Source organism: Cetorhinus maximus, chromosome 18 (genome assembly GCF_964194155.1).
Source record: "Cetorhinus maximus chromosome 18, sCetMax3.hap1.1, whole genome shotgun sequence".
Classification (NCBI taxonomy): domain Eukaryota; kingdom Metazoa; phylum Chordata; class Chondrichthyes; order Lamniformes; family Cetorhinidae; genus Cetorhinus; species Cetorhinus maximus.
The window spans coordinates 101,043,748-101,064,149 of NC_135896.1; the positions used below are offsets into that span (position 1 = coordinate 101,043,748).

Consider the following 20,402-nt stretch of genomic DNA (forward strand, 5'->3'; position numbering starts at 1 on the left):
GGAGCCTCTGAAACGGGAAACTGTGATCAGAAACAACAGTTAAATCACCATCCCTGCCATACAGAATAGCCCAACACACAAAACAAATGGATAAAACTCACCTACCTCTGGCCTGAAGCTGTAACCTAGCGATACATAATGCTTAGATTTCATGGGCATTCTTTAGCCAGTGTTAGGACTGGTAAATGACATGGAAGTGTTATTATTGTCACTCCTATATATTGGAACTGGATTTAAATGTTCCTGCATATCGATAACAGAAAATCAATCCTCAAGAGTCATGAAAGTGGTCTTGCAACTTTGGTGTCTTTTTCAACCAAGAGCTGAATTTCAAACCCTACCTCATCATCAAGACTGTTTCCTTTCACCCCTGAATAATCACCTGCCTTTTGCCCTAACACCTCCAATCTCACTCACGCTTTTGTTATCTCTAGACACAAGTTTTCTCCAATGTCCTCCTTCTTAGCTTCCCATTCTGTATAAACTCAAACATGTCAATATTCAGAACCTACACACTCTGTCCTGTCATCCCTGACCTACAACAGGTCCCTGCCCAGGACACATTTAATTTCAAACCCTTATTCCCTTCTTCAAGTCCAGTCATGGCCTTTGCCCATTCTATCTCAGCAACCTCCTCTGATATTGCATCCCCTCCTTCATTCCTCTGGCTCTAACCTTTTGTGCCCAGCCCTATACTGCAATATCTGAGACTTTAGCTGTCTTGTGTCTACAGCCAGAAATTCACCCTCTAAATCCCTCCACTTCTCTGCCTCGTTCATCAGCTCTTGTTACAAATTTTGCATCTGCATGAGATAATCTCTTGGATTTAATTCTACCAGTCTCTTCTATAAGTGGATCCTGTGTTCCAACACCCAGATGTTACTATCGAATATCTAGTTATACTGTAGTTTTATAACAATTAAGCCTCTTGTTCTGTGTAGTGGACACTAATCTTGCAAATTGCCCCAAATTCATTTCTTTTATTTTCCCAAAGGTGAAATGATCCACATCATGGTGAACTAAGTTTTGTTTTATTTTACATTCAATATGCTAACTAAGTGCATAAAGTTTACCATGAGTTTCAATTTTTACTATAATGCTTCTTGTAGCAAAAAATAATAAATGACACCACACTATCCACATTTGTAGACTAATCTTACTGTAGTAACTATCAAATATCTGAAACTGTTTAACACTAAAACGAAAAGAGGGAACTCATCCTTTGTGTCTGACTTTCAGATTACTACAGACTCTCTGACTTTCAATTAGAAAGGAAGCCACAGATTGGACCATTCCCTGCTTTATGTGCCCAGGGATCAGCCAGTTGAGCTGCTAATTAAACCTGCTATCACTCTTCTCTGTGTGAGCACCTTAAAGCTGCCTCCATATTGTGAGCTCATCCGAATTAAGGCATTTCAATTTATTGGACTAGAGATTGTTTAGCTCCTTATTTTTTGGATTGGGAGTTGCTATTCAAGAAAGGAGGGAGCCAGAAAGTAGGAATCTGCACCCAGTTAGCCGAACATCTGTAACTGGGGAAATGCCGGAATCTATTATTAAGGAAGTAGTATCAGGATATTTAGAAAATGATCATTCTACCAGGCAGAGTCAACATGGTTATATATAAGGGAAATAGTGTTTGACAAATTTATTAGAGTTCTGTGAGGATGTAACAAGCAGGGCAGATAAAGGGGAAATAGTAGATGTAGTGTATTTGAATTTCCACATTATAGCTCATTACACAAGATAAGAAGTCATGATGTTGGGGGTGATGTAATAGCATGGAGAGAGCATTGGCTAACTAACAGGAAACAGAGACTTGGGATAAATGGGTCATTTTCAGGTTGGCAAATTGTAACTAGTGGGGTACCACAGGGATCAGTGTTGAGGCCTCAGAAGTTTACAATCTATATTACTGACTTGGATGAAGGGACTGTTGATGATACAAAAATATGTTAGGTAGCAAGTTGTGAAGAGGACACAAAGGGCAGGATTTACTGGAGGCTGATGGAGCTGGGGGCAAGGTGGGAGGGCAGTAGAATCACATGGGAGGCACTATTTCCGAAGCTCAATGCTGGGAACTCCAGGTTGCATTATGCTGGCAGCAGGGAGGCAGTGAGGAGGTGATGCTGTATGGAAATGGTGAGGAAGCAACTGAGCTTGTTAAAGAGGCGCTTATGTCTTATTTTCATGCAAGTGAATGGAATTTAATGAATAGCGCACAAAGATCTTGGGCTGTCAGATCTTTGACCAGTCAAAGGCGATGGTATCCAGGCGAGGCCCAGGTTCTGAGGGCATTATGAAGTTGCATTCCTCCATTTTCCATGTTTTCATGACAGTTTATGCTGGTTTAAAATTCAATTCACCCGGAGAAGGCCATACCCAGAGGCCAACAGCGAGACTCCACCAGCTGCGCTGGTTCCGGAAGGTTCTTCAAATCTCACTCATTTTCTTGGGTGGCCAGGCACTAGTCGGCACATTTTAAAAGCTTTTTTCAGGAAAAAAACTATTTGACTGACTAAGAAACTGACTGATATCCAACAGTGAAGCTGAATGGTAATGCAGCATCACTTTATTGAAGTCATTTTCAGTGATTTTAAATCAGATTAGTCATGGGTGGAAAACTGGATAATCTTATTGAAAGGGCTTATTTTTGGTGAGAAACCTATTTTTAACCATGACCAGGATTTTCTGTCCCGCGGGTGGGCATGTGCCCCACCCGAACAGATGTGAAATAGCGTGAGTGTCCCCACATCATCACGCACTTGCACGATATTTCGCTTGGCACGGGAGGTAGTCGGAAGTGAGCCTGCTAACAAATAAGCGGGCAATTCGGCCATTAACGATACAATCAACAGCAATTTTACGTGGCCTGTCCGAATTTACGGTTGGCGGATGGGCCATTCTCCCAGGCGGCACTCACAGCCTCGATCCGGCCGGGATGAAGTCTCCGTGGGGAAATCTCCTGGGACAGCTGCCTGCCTTCAGGGAGATCACTGGGAGCGTTCACCCGCACCCTCGGTTAGGTCAGCCTCTCTTCCCGCCCCCTCTGCCTACCCTGGCAGCACTGAGGAATTCTCACCGCGTCTTTCACGCAGGTCGGCTGTTAATTGGCCGACCAGCGTGAAATCGCGGTTAGGGGGGACCAATCGCAGCCAGAGGCCCTTTTTCCTTCTGCTTCCCGGCCTGCCATTCGCACACGCCCAACGAACGAAAAATTTAGGCCCCTATTGAAAACTGCACGAGGTTACCACTCTTTAATACATCAAGGGATACTCTGTAATGGAAAGAAATAAGGGAAACAATTATAAAAACAAAAAACTACTGCGGAGGCTGGAAATCCAAAATAAAAACAGAATTACCTGGAAAAACTCAGCAGGTCTGGCAGCATCGGCGGAGAAGAAAAGAGTTGACGTTTCGAGTCCTCATGACCCTTCAGCAGAATAATTATGTCTGATTACACTGACCAATTGCATTTATTCATCCAAGATTTTACCTTTGTGATCATGCAAATGAATTTCATGGGAAATTTGAATTATAATCTAAGCAGCAATATTTCAGGTGCGTTTTTGATGTATTTTCCCAATTCTGCACTAAGCTGAAACTCCAGCTCATTACATGAAAGCAAGTTGTTATTCTGTTGATATTTTTTTAATCATGTGTTTGGCTTTTACCACTTGTTATCTTTCATGATGACAAAGTAAGTTAAGTTGGGAAATAACTTCACTGTAGAACATGAACACTAATTCCTAAAAGGTATCTCCACAATTTGTCACAATTACTGGAAGATTCATTTATTGCTGTTCAGTGTAAAGCTGGAGAGAGCACCAGTAAAGTGCAAGTTCCCGCAGATTGCTGCTCCAACTTATAGTATGTCAAGAATAACAAAACATTTTAAAATCCAATTGATTATTTTTCATTGAGCATTATTTTACAGAAAGCTTTCAACGGAACTTTACACTATTAGCTAAAATAGGGCAGAATCATCCGGTCCTGTTGGGGTCAGGGGTCATGGCGGGCGTGAGTGGACAATATGGCGTGAAGTCCAAAAATCGGTCGGGAAACCAGTTTGTGGTTGTTCACTCCGCCCGTCAATGGTGGGCTGCATTCCCCACCGCTGCATATCGGGAACCTAATTTCAATACTTTAGCATCTCATTATAAGCCCTGCTGGCCGGAATCACCCCTACACGTCAAGTTTACCGCCCATGTCGGTGTGACTTCAGAATGGTGAGCTTCACGTCTGCCTTTAAAAGGCACTCCAGGCGAGCTGAACTGCGAGGGGAACTTGGAGGAGAGGGCACACAACCTTGTGCAACCCGTAGGATGTCAAGGAAGCAGTGCCGTGGGTTCGGAGGGGTGCGTGGTGGGGGAGCACAGGCAGGCTGCTTTTTCCCGGCTGGCTTTCAGTGTGGTGCTGGGGCAAGGGCTCCAGTGCGGGTGAGGCTTGGGGGGTGTGGGGTTGAGAGGGGGCAGGGGCAAGGCAGCACAGACAGACTGAAGGAAGTGCACAAGTAGATGACAGGTAGGTGGGGGGAGCGGGGGGGTGAGGAAGTGGCCAGGCACTTGGAAAATCTTGTCAAAAGTGAGCATTCTTCCACAGCTGAGACAGTTCAGCAGCAGCTCCATTGACATTGCTGGGAGTCGGGCATCTGAAGGTTTTCTGTCCACTCGAGCAACGCAAAAGCAGGAAAGTGCCACCAAATGCTCCAGAACTTTTCATCCCTCGGACACACTGCAAATTAATGTGCATTTTCGGGGGCAGCAGAACAATTGGCCGATTGGGCAAGTTGTGGCCCTGGCGCAGTCACTGGGGGAGGTGCTCACAGCCCTTTGCAATGTCATCATCCCGGTTTGGACCAGTCTCCCCCATGGTCCAAGCTAACAGTGCAGCCTTGCAGTGCGGGTTAGGAGAATGCCTGTGCCTGAGCTGAGAGCACAGCCTGCAGTCCAGTGGGCAAAGCTGCTGCCAATCGGCCAAGTGGAGTGGGGCGGAGGTGGGTGGAGTTTCGGGCAGCCATGAAGTGCACTACACACTGGCCATCCAAGTAGTGACCAGCACGCTCCTGCAGGCATGAAGGGGCCTTCAGACTTAACCAAGACACCCATGCTAACCCATACACCTCTCCCTTTGATCCTGCAGGAGGTGAACATCAGGATCACGGAGCTGGTGATTTAGCGGGATGCCTCATGGTTTACAGGGAGCAGAGAAGAATAAGAGAGCAGCAGAGGTGCCTGGGCTCAGCAAAGGGAAGACCACCTCCCTCAAGATGGAGGGGCGGCAGGGCCTGCTGCACACACAGCTGAAGATCCACAGCGAGCTGTCACTTGTAGGCGCTTCACTAGACCCAGGGCCTATAGACACCACCTTTCATTCCTGCGGATGAACGAGAACCATTGTCACCAAAGGCTGCGCATGTCTAGGGAACTGGTCGGTCACAAATGCCACCTGCTGCAGGATTTGGTGCCATGGGGACATGGAGGGCATCCACTGCCAGTGGCTGTGAAAGTGACAGCGGTGCTCAATTTTTACACCAGTGGCTCCTTCCAGGGCTCCACAGGTGACCTGTGTGGGACCTCACAAGTCTCCATGCCCAAGTGTATCCAGGAAGTCACAGATGCCATCTTCATGAAGACACAGAACTTAATGCATTTCAACTGGGCTCAGGAAAGCCAGGAAGCAAGAGTGCTGGGATTTGCACAGATCACTGGTGTTCCACAGGTGCTGGGTACCATGGCCGGCACTCATTTGATGCCTAGATCTCCAGAGCAACAAGCAGTTAATTACCCCAACCACAAGAGTTTCTACCCGCTCGGTGTTCAGCTGGTCTGTGATCACCACAAGCAGCCATAGGCAGGGAGACAGTCTTGGGAGTTTATTTACAATAGTGAACATTATGTACAAGTGATTAACACCCATCCCCAGGTTGTGCAACTACATCTTCATAACCTTCCTAACCCTGTTGCTGCAGCTTGATGCTCCCCGGACATCCACAGTGGAGGTGGAGGCAGCCTGCTGACTGCTACGCCCTGTCTGTGATGACCTGGGCGGGCGTCCTCTGGAGGGCCGAGACCTGGAGGGCCCCAGCCTGTTTTGGGTTTCCTGCTGTGGGCCAGCTTCACCCTCCTCGGCCTGTGGAGCTGGAGCTGCGACGGGGAGCGGGGGAGGTCACAGGAAGAGCAGATTTGGATCTGCAGGACATTCCCAGAGTCACCAGGGTCGATGGCCCAGGGGTGTACAGCTGCTGGTCCTCCTCCCTATGGGTGCCCGAGGGCCCCTAGCTGCGTCCTTGAGGAGAAGGGGAAGCTGGAGTGGGATCGAGCTGCCCCACTCCCCTCTCGCATTGACATTGCTCGAGGCCAACTATGGCATCAGTGATGGAGATCAGCCCGCACAGCAGTGCAGGACTGATATCCTGGACCAAGGTCTCTGCCACTAGCAATCTAGTGTGTTGGCATGCCGGCGCTATCACCTCAGAATGTAGGTGGACAGATTCCTCCATTGTCTCCTCGGTTTCATGGGATTCAAGGAAAGGTGGCAGGTTGGATCCAAGATTGGCTCAGCAACAGGAAACAAAGGGGAATGCTCAATGGATGTTTTTGCGAATGGAAAATGGTTTCCAGTGGTGTTCCACAGGGCTCAGTGATAGGGCCATTGCTGTTTGATGTATATATTAGTGATTTAGACTTAAATATGGGAGGCATGATTGGGAAATTTGCAGATGATACAAAAATTGGCCGTGTAGTTGATAGTGAAGAGGATAGCTGTCAACTCCAGAATGACACCAATGGTTTGGTTGAGTGGGTGAAGAAGTGGCAAATGGAATTCAATCCAGAAAAGTGTGAGGTAATGAATTCGGGGAGGGCAAACAAAGCAAGGGAATACTCAATAAACGGGAAGTTATTGAGAGGGGTTGAGGAAGTGAGAGACCTTGGAGTCCATGTCCACAGGCCCGTGAAGTGGCAGGACAGGTGGACAAGGTGGTCAAGAAAGCATATGGAATGCTTTCCTTTATTGGGCGAGGTATTGAACACAAAAGCAGGGATGTAATGATGGAACTATATAAAACATTGGTTCGGCCACAGTCACATGAGGGGACATGTTTAAATAAATGTTTAACCCATGTATTTAATGATTTCAGTAGCGATTCAATCCCCCTGAGGCACAGAGCTGCCTCAGGAAGATTGAAGCTCTCTTTCATGTGCATGCGGGAAAGAGCGCTGGCCCCGACTCTCTCTCTTCCCCCCGCCCCCACAGGTAGCGCTGAACGCTATAGCTTCCATCTTACGCTGGGCAGGCCTTAATTGGCCCGCCTGTGTAAAATGGCGGCGTGCAACCGATCACGGGCGGCGATCAGCTCCGTAACCGTCCACGCCCGCTCCTGCCAAGCCTGCCCGCCACCTGAAAAATTCAGGCCCTGGTCACCATTGTACAGGAAGGATATAATTGCTGTGGAGAGAGAATAGAGGAGATTTACAAAAATGTTGCCAGGGCTTGAAAATTGCAGCTATGAGGAGAGATTGGATAGGCTGGGGTTGTTTTCCTTAGAGCACAAGAGGCTGAGGGGTGACCTAATTGAGATGTACAAAATTATGAGGGGCCTAGATAGGGTAGACAGTAAAGACTTGTTTCCCCTAGCTGAGGGGTCAATTACCAGGGGGCATAGATTTAAGGTGATTGGTAGAAGGATTAGAGGGGGCATGAGGAAAAGCTTTTTCACCCAGAGGGTGGTGTGTGTCTGGAATTCACTGCCTGGTTTGGTGATGGAGGCAAAAACCCTCAACTCATTTAAAAGGTACCTGGATCTGTACCTGAAGTGCTGTAACCTGCAAGGCTACAGACCAGGTGCTGGAAAGTGGGGTAAAAATGAGTGGCTAGTTTCCTTTTTTTCTTTTTTGGCTGGCACAGACACGATGGGCTGAATGGCCTCTTTCTGCACCGTAACTTTTCTATGAGCAGGAATTTTCGCTCGGTGGGCAGGCGCGCGCCCGGCCGCTCGAGGGTGAAGTGAGGCGCGTTGACTGCAGCTGAGCATGCCGATGTTAACGGGCAGTTGCACGATAGCTCGGTCGGTGGGCGCGTGCCAGAGTCGGCAGCATGCTCGCCAACAATTAAAAGACCAGTTAAGACCATTAATCTAAATTGTTCGCTGCCCGATCAACCTAATGGTTGGTGGGCAGAAGAAAAAATGCGGCCTTTACATTTTTTGGAAACCTCATCCATGGCCAGGATGAGGTTCCCAAAAGCCAAATAAAAATCAAATAAAGGCTTTACAATTGAATGAATAACATGTCCCTGCTCATATGACAGAGTCACATGAGGGGATATGTTTCATTACCATTTTACTTTCTTTGTTTTCTTATTTTAACAAGGCTTCACCTCCCTGAGGCGGCTCTGTGCCTCAGGCAGATTATCAAGCGCTCACTTGAGCGCATGCGCAACATTCGGGCTCAGCCCACGTGCCTCCCTGCCCCCCCCGGCACTGACGCTCACGTTTCACGCTGGGCGGGCCTTAATTAGCCAGCCACGGTGAAACTGCGGTCTGTTGCCGACCACGGGTGGCAGTCGGCTTCCCGACCACCTCTGCCACCCCAGCTGAGCCCACCCGCCAAGGGCAAAATTCTGCCCTATGATTCTATGGTTCTATGGCCCCTTGTAACCTGAGGAGTGCACCAGACATCCCTTCCTGCTGTTCCCGTGATTGTCTTTGCAGCTCCAATAACTGACTGAGGACGGAGTCCAGAGGCTCATCATCTGACTGGGACTCAGCAGATTCCTCACCTCCAGCAGGTCTCCGAGTGCCGGTGACCAAGGATGTCCCTTCCTCCACCTGCTGTAGGACAGATTGTGGGCTGTGCTCACCAGATTGTGATCCCGAGGCTGCTCCACATCTCGGCCCCCCAGAGGTGTGTGTCACTGCGCTGGTGAAGGGTGTGGGTGAGCACCACGACGGGTCATCAGAGGTGCTGCCCTCAGGGCCTCATCCAAGGTGCTCTCGGTGCTGGGGTCAGGGTCAAGGTTGCCTGAGGGAGACGTGACAGATGTGCCTCGGACAGATGTGCGTCAGACAGAAAGTGGACATTATTAGTGCTTGAACACAGAACAGTGGACTCAGAGTAGCATTGAGAGAGCGATCATGTGCAGGATCCTCACATGAGTTTTCACTGCTGACCTCACTGTCCCTGCAGGAGTGGTCAACGTCCTCTCCAGTCGCTCCTACACGTGATTCTCGAACGGAGACAGGACCTTGATGTCCAGCAGTCCACCCCCCCAGTCTGGGACCTCTCCCAGTGATAGTGCGCGATCTTGTCCTGCATAAAGACAGATGGAGAGAGTGTGAGCAAGGCACATGCCAGGCCAAATGAGAAGGATCCAGGTGTGTGTGTGTGTGCTGAGCGGAGCCATGGACGGGATGAGGAGGCAGTCTCCAGAGGAGATGAAGCCAGATGGTGATGTGAGGATGTGTGTGAGAGAGTGAGTGGTGATGTCCCTTGAGCTGGCAGTGAGTGAGATGCCAGTGAATGTGTGATGACATTGTGAGTGTGTGAGTTGAGATTGTTGAGATGATTACCTTACCCTGGCAGCACTGAAGAGATCATTGGCTGACCTCTTGTTTGCAGCGTTGGCACTGACCATCTCTGCCACTGCCTCCCAAGCTGGCGTTGTGACACTGATGGGCATCCTGCGGCCTGAGCAGGGGTAAAGGACTTTGCGGCAACCAAAAGGTGTCCCAGTGATGCATTACTGATTTGGGGTCTGCACTCTTCCTGGCTTTTGGGGTCATGTCTTCACTGGAGCAGTCCTGGGTTGCAAGTGTGTGTGCGGCTGCAGTTTAACTATGTGGCCCGGCATGAGGAAGTGGCGAGGCAGCAGCATGGTGGACCAATCGAAGTCTGTGTTTCCTGTAACTGCATAATTTAGGAAGAGGGAAGGGGACGCCATTGCGGCCAGCGGGTAAAACATCTTTTTTCATGCCCGGAACCGCACCCAGCACAAATCTGGGACGATTCTGTCCATATATTCTAACATCTAATAGCCGCACCATTTGTTGACAATGAACTCGAAATTATTTATGAGTAAACTTGAAGGCAAAACATAGCAACGTCTGCTGGTAATTTTTGCAAAATATATGATAATAAAGTCAGTTTATAAAGTGTAGGTACGTTACTTATTAAAAAGAACAGATATCCTGGAGGTTCAAATAACAGTTATAAATTGCTAATGTTTTTGCTCTTTCTGTTCTTGATGTCATCTGAACCCTTTGATTAAATTACTGCTTTGTAATCTTTCCCAGGTACCATTATTGTCCTGTAGAATGAAAGCCCTGGAATTGTACTGCCAAAAAATGACCTTATATCACTCTATTATCTGCCACGTGATGTTATTCCACCTCACTGATGTCACATTGATAATGTTCCTCGTTTTCATCTCAATATGGACTATCATGCTGCACAATGTTACCAGGGTTTATTTCAGCCTGTAAAATTAGATCTTAAAAAGTTAAACCTTTAATAAGGATTCAGCAACATCTGTAAAGGAAGCCAAGGTTTAAGGAAATATGTCATTTCCTGGTGCAGGCTTTAAAAGTAATGACTGGGTTGAGTAATGTTTCATGTCAAGTTACATTAAATCACTGCTCCTTTTGTAAATTTTAGCGTTACCACAAACCCTAATGTCCTCCCTTTAAAATAAACATATGGATTGCTTTCTATTGTTTTAAATATTTTTGAGGTATTCTTTGCTCATCACCCAACTTCCCTTCCTAGTTCCCTTCCCTCTCCCTTTCAAACCTGCTGTAATCATCCACCCCCTGAAAAAAAAAATGACCCGACCACACCACCCCGCCAACTTTTTATCTGCAAACGATTGCCTTATCGCCAACCTCTTCTCTGCTCTCTGGAATGTGTTGTTGTCTCCAAGGTGAATGTCCATTCCTCTGCAACTCCTGTTTGAATGTCCCACTGCCCTCTAACTAACTGTGTCAAGAAGTCCCAAATCAAAGACATGAACAATGTTCTCTGTGATTGTGGCTGGGTTCCCTCTCATTCCCCTCCGTTTCTGTGTGGCAGAACATTAACTTGTTAAGGTTGTGAGAAAGCTAATAGGTTTTCTCTGAAGGGGTGAATGCTTTCACACTTCCCCATAGATATAGGAGAAATGTTTCAAATTCTGAAAGGATGAGACAGGGTAGATAGAAGCAGACTGTTAGCAGGTTGAGAATGAGTGCCACAGATTCAAAATACATTGAGATTTTTGACTAAAATGCCTTGACACAGAAAGTTGCCAAGATATGGAATTCACTTCCTGAGTTAGTGGTTGAGGCAGGCACTCTATTAACATTGAGGATTAGATTGGATAGGAAGAGGAAGGAAAATGGGTTGAAGGAAGGTGAGAATGGAGTGGGTAACTGTGAAAGAGCCATTTGTTCACATGGAGGGTACACACTAGCACACATTGGTTGGGCCAAAAGGACTGTTCCCACGTGAGGAGGTCAATGTATCTCCAGCAATGGCATCACTTCCAACTTCTGTATCATTGGCCTGGATATTCTTGGCTCTGTTAGGATGGGGTTAGAGGAGGTGCAACTGGGTAAATAAGAAGCAACTGCATCAGGAGGGCTTCTCCGACGCATTCCCACCTCCTGGGGACTTTGCCAGAGGCGAGCCAGGAACATGGTTGGCTGCCTGCTCCATGGGGGTGTGTAGCCAATTAGTCCAATTCAGGGCCTGGCATTTTGGGCCATTGCCGGTATTTTACCGAAGTTGGAGCAGCCCCCCACCATGTGTGGAGGTGTCCAGCTCAATCGAGGCACCCTCCTGGTGGCAAGCCAGGAACCCATTAGAGCCAGAGACTACAGGCCCCGAGGATGGGGCCGCAGGTTTCGGAGATTGCAGCCCAGTCTGTAAATAGTCCTGTAATTGGATTTCCCCTCCAACTTGAGGGCCTCTTTAATTTGTAACCTCTCTATAGCCAGCTGAGGACCCCTCCTTTTCTTGTGGGTCTATCAGCCTCCCCAGAACACCGCTGGTCCTCTGATTGGCCAGGCAGCTTCAGGAGCCTGCCCACCTTCCTTAATAAAATGTTGAGCGCAGAGGTGGTCAATTAGGAAGCTGCATCCCAGGAGGCTGTATGGTGGATGGGCTGTTGACAAGGGCAGGCTCGGGACTCCCATATAGACCTAACGTTGACAGCCTGCTGGAAAATCCAGCCCATTAACTCTGGAGCTCCCAAAGATTAACCCTTAACTCCTTCATCTTCCTCATCAGCACACTGCCCCTCAGCAACAATACCTGCAGACATGAGGTCAGCTATCGCATTAATGCTGAGATATTTTGTTCTATTATTTGGTTTGATGCTTGGATTTCCTATGTGCTGTTAGACCGCTTGTCTCACATTTCGACTTGGATGAGATCGTTTCCCTCCTACCACTCACCCCTCCCCCACAGCCTTAAACCCAAACACACCCCCCCAACTCCCCCCTCCCACCGTGCCTCCCCTAACCAAGACCCGGACTTGCCAGCTTTAGGATCCACTGAGCCTCCTTCATCATTTTCTTGCAGTGCCAACAGCAGCCGCGAATGCACCAACCCAATTGGCCGGCAGCTCTGAAGGGCAGGACTTCCTGCCCAGTGAGAGGCGTAAGTCCCACTTGGCCCTTGCTCAGCCCACCTGCGGCGCGGCCAGTGTGGAGTGGGCCAGCTTTGTTTCCGGGGGGGTCTGGGAGGGGGGGGCAGTGTGCTGTCCGCTACACCCCTCCCCCCACCGTATTATTCAGCCTGCTAACTCTGTTTCTCGATCCACAGATGCTGTCTGACTTACTGAGAATTTCCAGCATTTCCGATTTTTACTTCATTTTTATTTTTATCTTTATTTTTTATTTTTCCAGCATCTGCAGTATTTTGCTCTTCAACTTGATTAGTATCTCAGGCTGAATCGGCCTTTTTTAACCTTAGTGTCTATTTGACCCCATATCCTCCCCGTCAGAGTAACTGCCTAATTTTGCTTCTATGTCATGGTCTTTGCAACTACCTCATATCATCTACCAATGAAACCCTCATTTATGCCTTTGTCACCTTCAGGCTCGGCTACTCTCCTGAGAAGCCTTTCCATTCTCAATTCTCCGTAAGCTTCATCCAAAATTCCGCTGTCTGTACCTTATCCTGCACCATGTCCAGCTAAACCCTTCAATCTCTTCTTGTTGACAACATTGGCTCCCATTCCCCCAAGCCTCAAATTTATATCCTTGTCATGTTCCACTGCGGGGTCGCGAACTGGTTGCATGTTCCTCTGTCGGTAGGTCGATTACAATATACTGCAGACGCAGAGACTAATATGAAATGAAGCACATATTATTTATTTATACAGACAACAGAGTATTAATATGACATGTGCTTCTCCAACCAGACCCTACTCCAGACGAACATTAACCTGGTAGCCTGTGCTACATAGCTATTGGGTCTTACAGTCCCGTGATCAATCTGCTCACAGTCTCTTAAAGGTGTATTACACCTCAGATTATCACAATTCTCTGACCTTGACTCTCCCATTTCTGAACCTTACTCCAGCTCTACCCCACACTTCCCCCTCACCTCTCCCAAACTCTCTGTTCTTCTGATTTGTTTGTTTCGTGTGGATCTCGCCTTCCCTTTTCTCCGCTATCTGCAGTGTGGCTTTAGCCATCTATACCTCAGTGCGAAATTGCAGCCGGGGGCCAATCGCGGGTGGCGGACTGTTTCTCGGCCGCTCCCGGGCCCGCCCGCTGTGCCTGCCCAACCACCCGAAAATCCTACCCCTAGAATCAGGAATGGGATAAAAAGCTTGGCATTTCAAAGAATTCTCCTCAAGTACTGGCGTACTCATATGTCTAATGGGACATCATCCAGGGAAAGACGGTGGATTTTTTTTTTCCATATTTCCATGTTAGTTTGGATCTTTAGTCATGATGGATCCTCAACTATGATTCTCTGGATGAAGTACCTAAGGCTCCCACCTTTGTTTCCACTTTTCTCAGGGTAACTGAAATCCAGATTGAAAGTCTGGCTTATCCAGAAGTATTTTTGTGCTTTGGAAGAAATTTCAGGAGATTCCTTGCCAAAGATTCTTTAGCTTGGCCCCTTCCTGGGTAGGGGGAGATGTGAAACAAACGCAGAAAAGGCTGGAAAAACGCAGCAGGTCTGACAGCATCTGTGGAGAGAGAAACAGGGTTAACGTTTCTCTATGACCAAAATGGACTCGAAATGTCAACTCTGTGACTCTCTCCACGGATGCTGCCAGACCTGCTGAGTTTTTCCAGCATTTCCTGTGTTTGTTTCAGATTTCCAGCATCCGCAGTATTTTGTTTTTCTCTTAGGGGGAGATGTGTTCTGAATACTGATTGAGAGGCCAAATTTGGAATTTAACTCGCCAAAGCCAAAAACTTCCAATATGTCACTGAGACAACTTCTTTCTTTGTCTCCTAAATAACAGTAACTTCCTACACAATATATTCTTATGGATATGTAATTTTTTACTAGAATCTGAGCTGTATCAATTTAGAGAGTATCTTTATTTTGGGGGTTTTGCAAAATACACATTTAAAATTAATGTCAACATTGGTTTTAAATAATTGTACTTTGTTTTAATTGTTATAATTCTCCTTAAATCTAAACATCATTTTAATGAATTTAGTTGCCATTCTGAATATTCTAGTTGACAGTCTGAACATTATTCAGATGAAGCACAACTTCAGCTTTGAAGTGTCAGATGTCAGAGGACTTGCCTTAAAGTGTAGCAATGCTGCCCTGGTGCTACTAATACATCGTCAACTATCTGTAAAGTAATAGCAAACAGATGGGAAGCAACTCTTGGTGCCCACTGCTAGAAAGTGAGGTCACCTTTAAGCTAACCATTTGGAACAAAGATGGCAGTCATGTTATTTTCCCATGTTTCTATGAATATGTGTGGCCTTATCTTACATGGGGCTATCTTTATAAAACAGTGCTGGAGTGATTTGAATTAGGATCACAAAAGAACAACCTGTTCTAAAAAAAATTACTATTTTATTCTCCAGTGAATGGCATGTTGTCTGCTTTATAAAAATGTCATACAACTAGCTATGCTCTGGGGTTTGTAATTTTACTTTCATATTATGCAACCTTTCTCATTACATAAATATCAAAGAAAAAGTACCGTAGCTGTTAGTTTACCTCAACTTTGCCACTCATCTGTGTGCTGATACAGACAGGTGGATAGCAGCAGAAAATGCACACAGATTAGCTCCCAACCGCAGGCAGCAAATAATAACACAGTGGAGACAGTGGTAAATTCACTGGTGATTGCTCTTGGTAAACAGATAGCAATAATGATGCCTCACATTATATGCAATTATGTACATCTTTCAAAGAGATTTATCTTTTAACACCTCTTATTGAAATACTTTGCAGTTTAAATAAATATGGTGAACCTTGAATTTTAAGTACAAGCTTTTGTATACCTGTTATCACTATATCTAAACAGGTGTTATTCAGCACTGGATATATTATTCGGCATGCCTAAATTTGTAAAATTAAATGAATAGAATCTAAGTTAAGCACACAATTTTAGAATTTGGCATCAATATTTTTCATATTTTCATCAAAAATTACAGAATCGCTTACACTATATAGTGAAGAAGCATTTCTGAGAAAATATGACCATGGGATTTAAGACTGTGAAATGTCTTGAGTGAGATTAAGAAGGGCTCTGTACAGGCACACCTGAATGCTTACTGTGACTTTGACTGAAACGTCTAATGATGGCAGAGAGCTGATGGAGTAGTCAGTTTTAAATGTTCCAAAGGGACTGTTCCTCCCATGATACTCTGTGCCATTTACAGTCACCCCACAAGACACCATCCCTTTCCTACGGCACCTTTCTTTACAAGCACTGGAGATGCAACACTTGCCTTTTTACCTCCTCCCTTCTCACCGTCCAAGACCCCAAACATTCCTTCCAGGTGAAATTGTGATTTACTTGTACTTCTTTCAATTTAGTATACTGTATTTGATGTTCACAATGTGGTCTCCATAAATTTAAACTGCACACTATTAGAACAACATTGATAATATTGAATGGCAGAGCAGCCTTGATGAAACGCATAGTCTACTCCTTCTATTTCTTATGTTCTTATCTTCTTATTACTGCAAATTTGGTTTACGCAGTCTATACGAATATTAAAGTTCCCTAAAATTACTATATTATCCTTGTTACACTTCTATATACACTTCTGCCCTACACTACAACTGCTGTTAGGGGGCATTTAAATTACTGCCACCTGTATTTTCTGCCATTTCTTAGCTCTACACAAATGGATTCTACATCTTGATTTTCTGAGCCATGATCTTTCTTTTCCATTGTCTTTATCCCATCCTTTGTTATTAGGGCTTGCTCCTTCCCATGCCCCCAAACACCTTTTCCATTTTGCTTATCTTTTCTAAGCGTCAGATATCCTGGAATGTTTAGTTCCCAGCCTTGATAGCTTTGCAATCATGTCTACATAATGGCTATAAGATCAAATCCATTAATCTTTCCATCTATATTGTCTATTTTGTTGTGAATGCTTCACATATTTACATATACAGCCTTTTGCTTTATCCTTTTTCCATTTTTACCTAATGTTGCTTTGAAGCCTTTTGAAGATAAAGATAAATAATTTGTGGGAAGAACAGATTGCAGATTAGAATTTGTGTATTCAGAATCATCTATCTTTTTGTTTCCACGTCTATTATCCCAGTTGATATGGACACTTGTAACTTGTGGATTCGATGCCAAGATATTTCGCTGGAGCTTAGAGAAAATTGGCATTGCAGGAGGATTTTCACACAGGTCTAGATTGTTGTATTCATTCCTTACATAATACCCAACCATGATAAATTCTTGACTTTGGTAACTGTAGGTTGTTGAAAGGGACAGCTGTTCCAACCATATCAGCATCTGAGATAATGGAAGGATTTGCTTCACTGACTGACAAATATAAATTAGATTCCACAGGTACTGAGTCCAAGACTTGATCATAGTCATGACTGTCAACCGAATGCACATGATTAATTTTTTATTCCAAATTCTCAGACAGATCACAGGTATATTTGAAGGCGATCTCAAATGGAAAAGGATTGATAAACACCAACGGTTCATCCTCAGGGACAGATTCTGAGAATTGGCCTCCTTGGCCATTTGGACCCTTTCCTTTCTCAGGATGTTCCTGGAGGCCTTCCTGGGCCTCCCTGTGGAGATAAGTCCTCTCTTCTCCAATTAATTTACTAGATTAAGCCCTCCAGCACCATATCTGAGAGCCTTGAAGCCCATTCTCTTGGCTGTTGATCTATTTGATGTTCTCTTTCCCTCCTTTCAGATGGGCAGGCTGCCTTTATGAGGTGCAGGCTAGCTGGAAGCACATGCTAACCGCATATGATGTTGGGTCTCCAGTTAAGTGTTCAGGCAGCCAATAGCATGGGTTATGCTTGACTGAAAGGTCAAATCATGGAAATGAGGAGGCGGCATGAAATTTGTGTGCTGCTAGCCTCATTGGAACTGAGTGTGGGCTAATTGTTAAACACAAATCCCATCTCCAAAGAGACAGAAAGAAAAGGTTTAAAAAAAATCTCCAGCAATAACTAAAACCTGAAGAAATGTATCCTACACTTTCAGAAGTAAATTTTCAGTGCCAGAGAGGTTGTTTGGCAGTAACTAAAACTTATCATGCCATTAAAAGTTCACTCACACTTGAATGGACAACCCTAATTTTTTCTGGCACATTTAGTGGCTATCTATTGGGTAACTTACACTTCAAGTTCCACGTATTTGGAGGCTGAGCCTCTTGCTGAGATAATGGTTTGGCACAACTTCTGAAGGAGATCAAACTTTGTGATTTCTGCATGTAACTGTGCACATGCAGATGTCTGAGTTGCTATCTAATTTGTTCCTTATTAACCTCACGGTTACTATTACTGTAAAATTCAGACCATTATGTTCACTTATGGCCACTTCCATCTTTAAAGTATAGTAACTTGTTTATGTTATATAATTCATGATAATGTAACTCAATTTTCAGTTCATTAGCATTTATTCTTGACATAAACACACCTGTGACAGGATTAAAATTGATGTTCCCTGGTTCATATGCTGTGGAGAAAATGCAGCATTACTAAAGTTAATTGAATATTTTTTGCACTCCCCCATGTCTAAAACAATTGAACCAGTTATGTGATAGAAATGAAGTTTTGGAGGCTATTGACACTCAGAAGTACATTTTGTCAGTGGGACGAAAGTCAAAGTGGACTGAAATTCAATAGGAAGTTGCTGTTTATATTGGTGACATTTCCTAGAGTTAATCTAAACTAGAACACAAACGATGAGCCTATAATTGTAATCAGCCCTCACAAGCTTACATTTTAAAAGGAGCAAATTATTATCATTAATGGTGCAATTAATTGATGTATTGATGTAGGAAATATTGTTGTCTAATTAGTTTGATACTGGACGCCTTTTGACAATGACAAAGCTGTTTGATTTTTGCTTTAATGCGTTGTTCTCTAAGAAAACGTCTTTTGTCCCAAAGAGCTTTAAGGAAGGGACATTCTTTAGCAAAGGAACAACAGGAGAAAGCAAAAAAAAACATCTGTGGGGAGGAGTAGGTTAAAGTCATGAATTTGTCAAACCAATTTCAAACCAATCTTTCTGGAATAAATTCTTCTTTGCCTGTGCAAAATAACAGATCATCAATTGTGTTAGTTAAACTGCTATTTTCTGTGCTCTGTTAGGCAGCTTCCAACATGGTTAATTGTGTTTTTGTCTGAAAAGCTGTTCATTATTAGTTAATTGCTGTTAACCAATGTGAACATGAATTCTTAAAGAAAGCTTGACCTGTAAATGGTAAAGGTTATAGCCATGAATAAGTGACATTTTTTCAACCTGTATTGTTAAGGGCAGGAAGGGTGGGGAGGAGATGCAGAACTTTTGTTGGCTTTGTATTGTCAAGATATGCTGCAAAGATTTGGAGCAGCAAGCCATCTTGAGGCCTGTCACTCAGCCCAAGAGCGAATAACTAAAAGATGGATGTTCCCTGTGGCCATCTATTCAAGATGCTCACAAACTCTGAAGGGGAATTCCTACCAGCCATTAGGTAATCCATAATTTCACGTGACCTACTTCTTCAGAATCCCGCTGTGCTTCTAGCACCTTTCCCAGCATTAAATCATATTAACTTTGCTATATATGGATATTAACCAAATCAGGTGATATTGGACGGAATATAGTGAATAGAACATGTGAGATCAAAAGTAAAATTAGAAAAATGCATCATGTGAACTTTTAGATTAATTGTATATGTACAAATGTATTAACATTGATTATGATTAGGAGGCAGACACCTGTTAATTGGAATTTCTGTTCTGGATTGTCATCTTGCTTATTCAGTTTTATTTTCCTCTTTTTATCAGCCATTTCAGAAGCTTTAATGAAGGCTTCATTTCTCTGTATTTTTTTTTAAAAGTCCAGGGCCCTGAAATTGTGCAAAGATGTAAAGACTTAAGAGTAAACTTTGCAATAGTCTATGTCACAGGTGGAACCATGGCAGGTAAAGGCTGTAGAATTGGTACATGACTATGTTGTTGTGCATTTCATTTTACAAGGTGGGATTTACATCCTTTTGTTAAGGCCACGTTTACAAGCTTTCCCACAAACAAACTTACTGAGAAGGTCACCTCAATGCTAGCTTTTCTCTATCAATATTTTTGTGCATTGCTATCGAGGGTTACTAACTTTGATGTGGTATTTTACAATGAGATGAGATGGGTGTTCCACAGGGTTCTGAATGTGCTGCAGAATGGAGAAGAGGAAGAGGATATCACAAAGAATCAATGGAATTCAGGTGCAGAAATCTCTAAGCTGAAGTAAATACACGTTTTACTTCTCTAGAACCTGCAACCGACATGTCAGGAGAATCCAGATTTGCCGTCTCTGCTTTGCAGGACAGGCCGAGAAAGGAATTGTGCCTGATGCAGAGTTATACCATCTGCTGCATAATGACTGGGGCAACCCTTTCCTTAGGCATAAAGATTGCAATGAAGCTTTCATGTTACCACATCCTCTGAAGCCACGTCGGCCACATCAGATAATCTCCAGATGATTCAGGGAGTTACAACTGCCAGGTTTGCAAAGGTAGCAGCATCACCATGTTTCCTGTGGAAAGTGGGCATTGACCTGTGCAGGAAACAGAAGTGCGGAATGTCACATACGGTGCCATAGAGGCACAGGGCTCTTCATATCAACCCCATGGCCTTATGGAAACGTTTGCAGTTGAATAGTGCTGAGGCGGTGGCTAACCACAGAGATATGGTTAGATTTTCCAATGGCCATTGTTTGCGTAGTATCGTAATGCCTTTATT

The 20,402-nt window shown here is 44.8% G+C and overlaps 1 pseudogene; it reads right to left on the reverse strand.

The window, feature by feature from the left end:
* Positions 1–16,578: 16,578 nt before the first annotated feature.
* LOC144693427 (histone chaperone ASF1 pseudogene) lies at positions 16,579–18,006 on the reverse strand (annotated as a pseudogene).
* Positions 18,007–20,402: the final 2,396 nt, after the last annotated feature.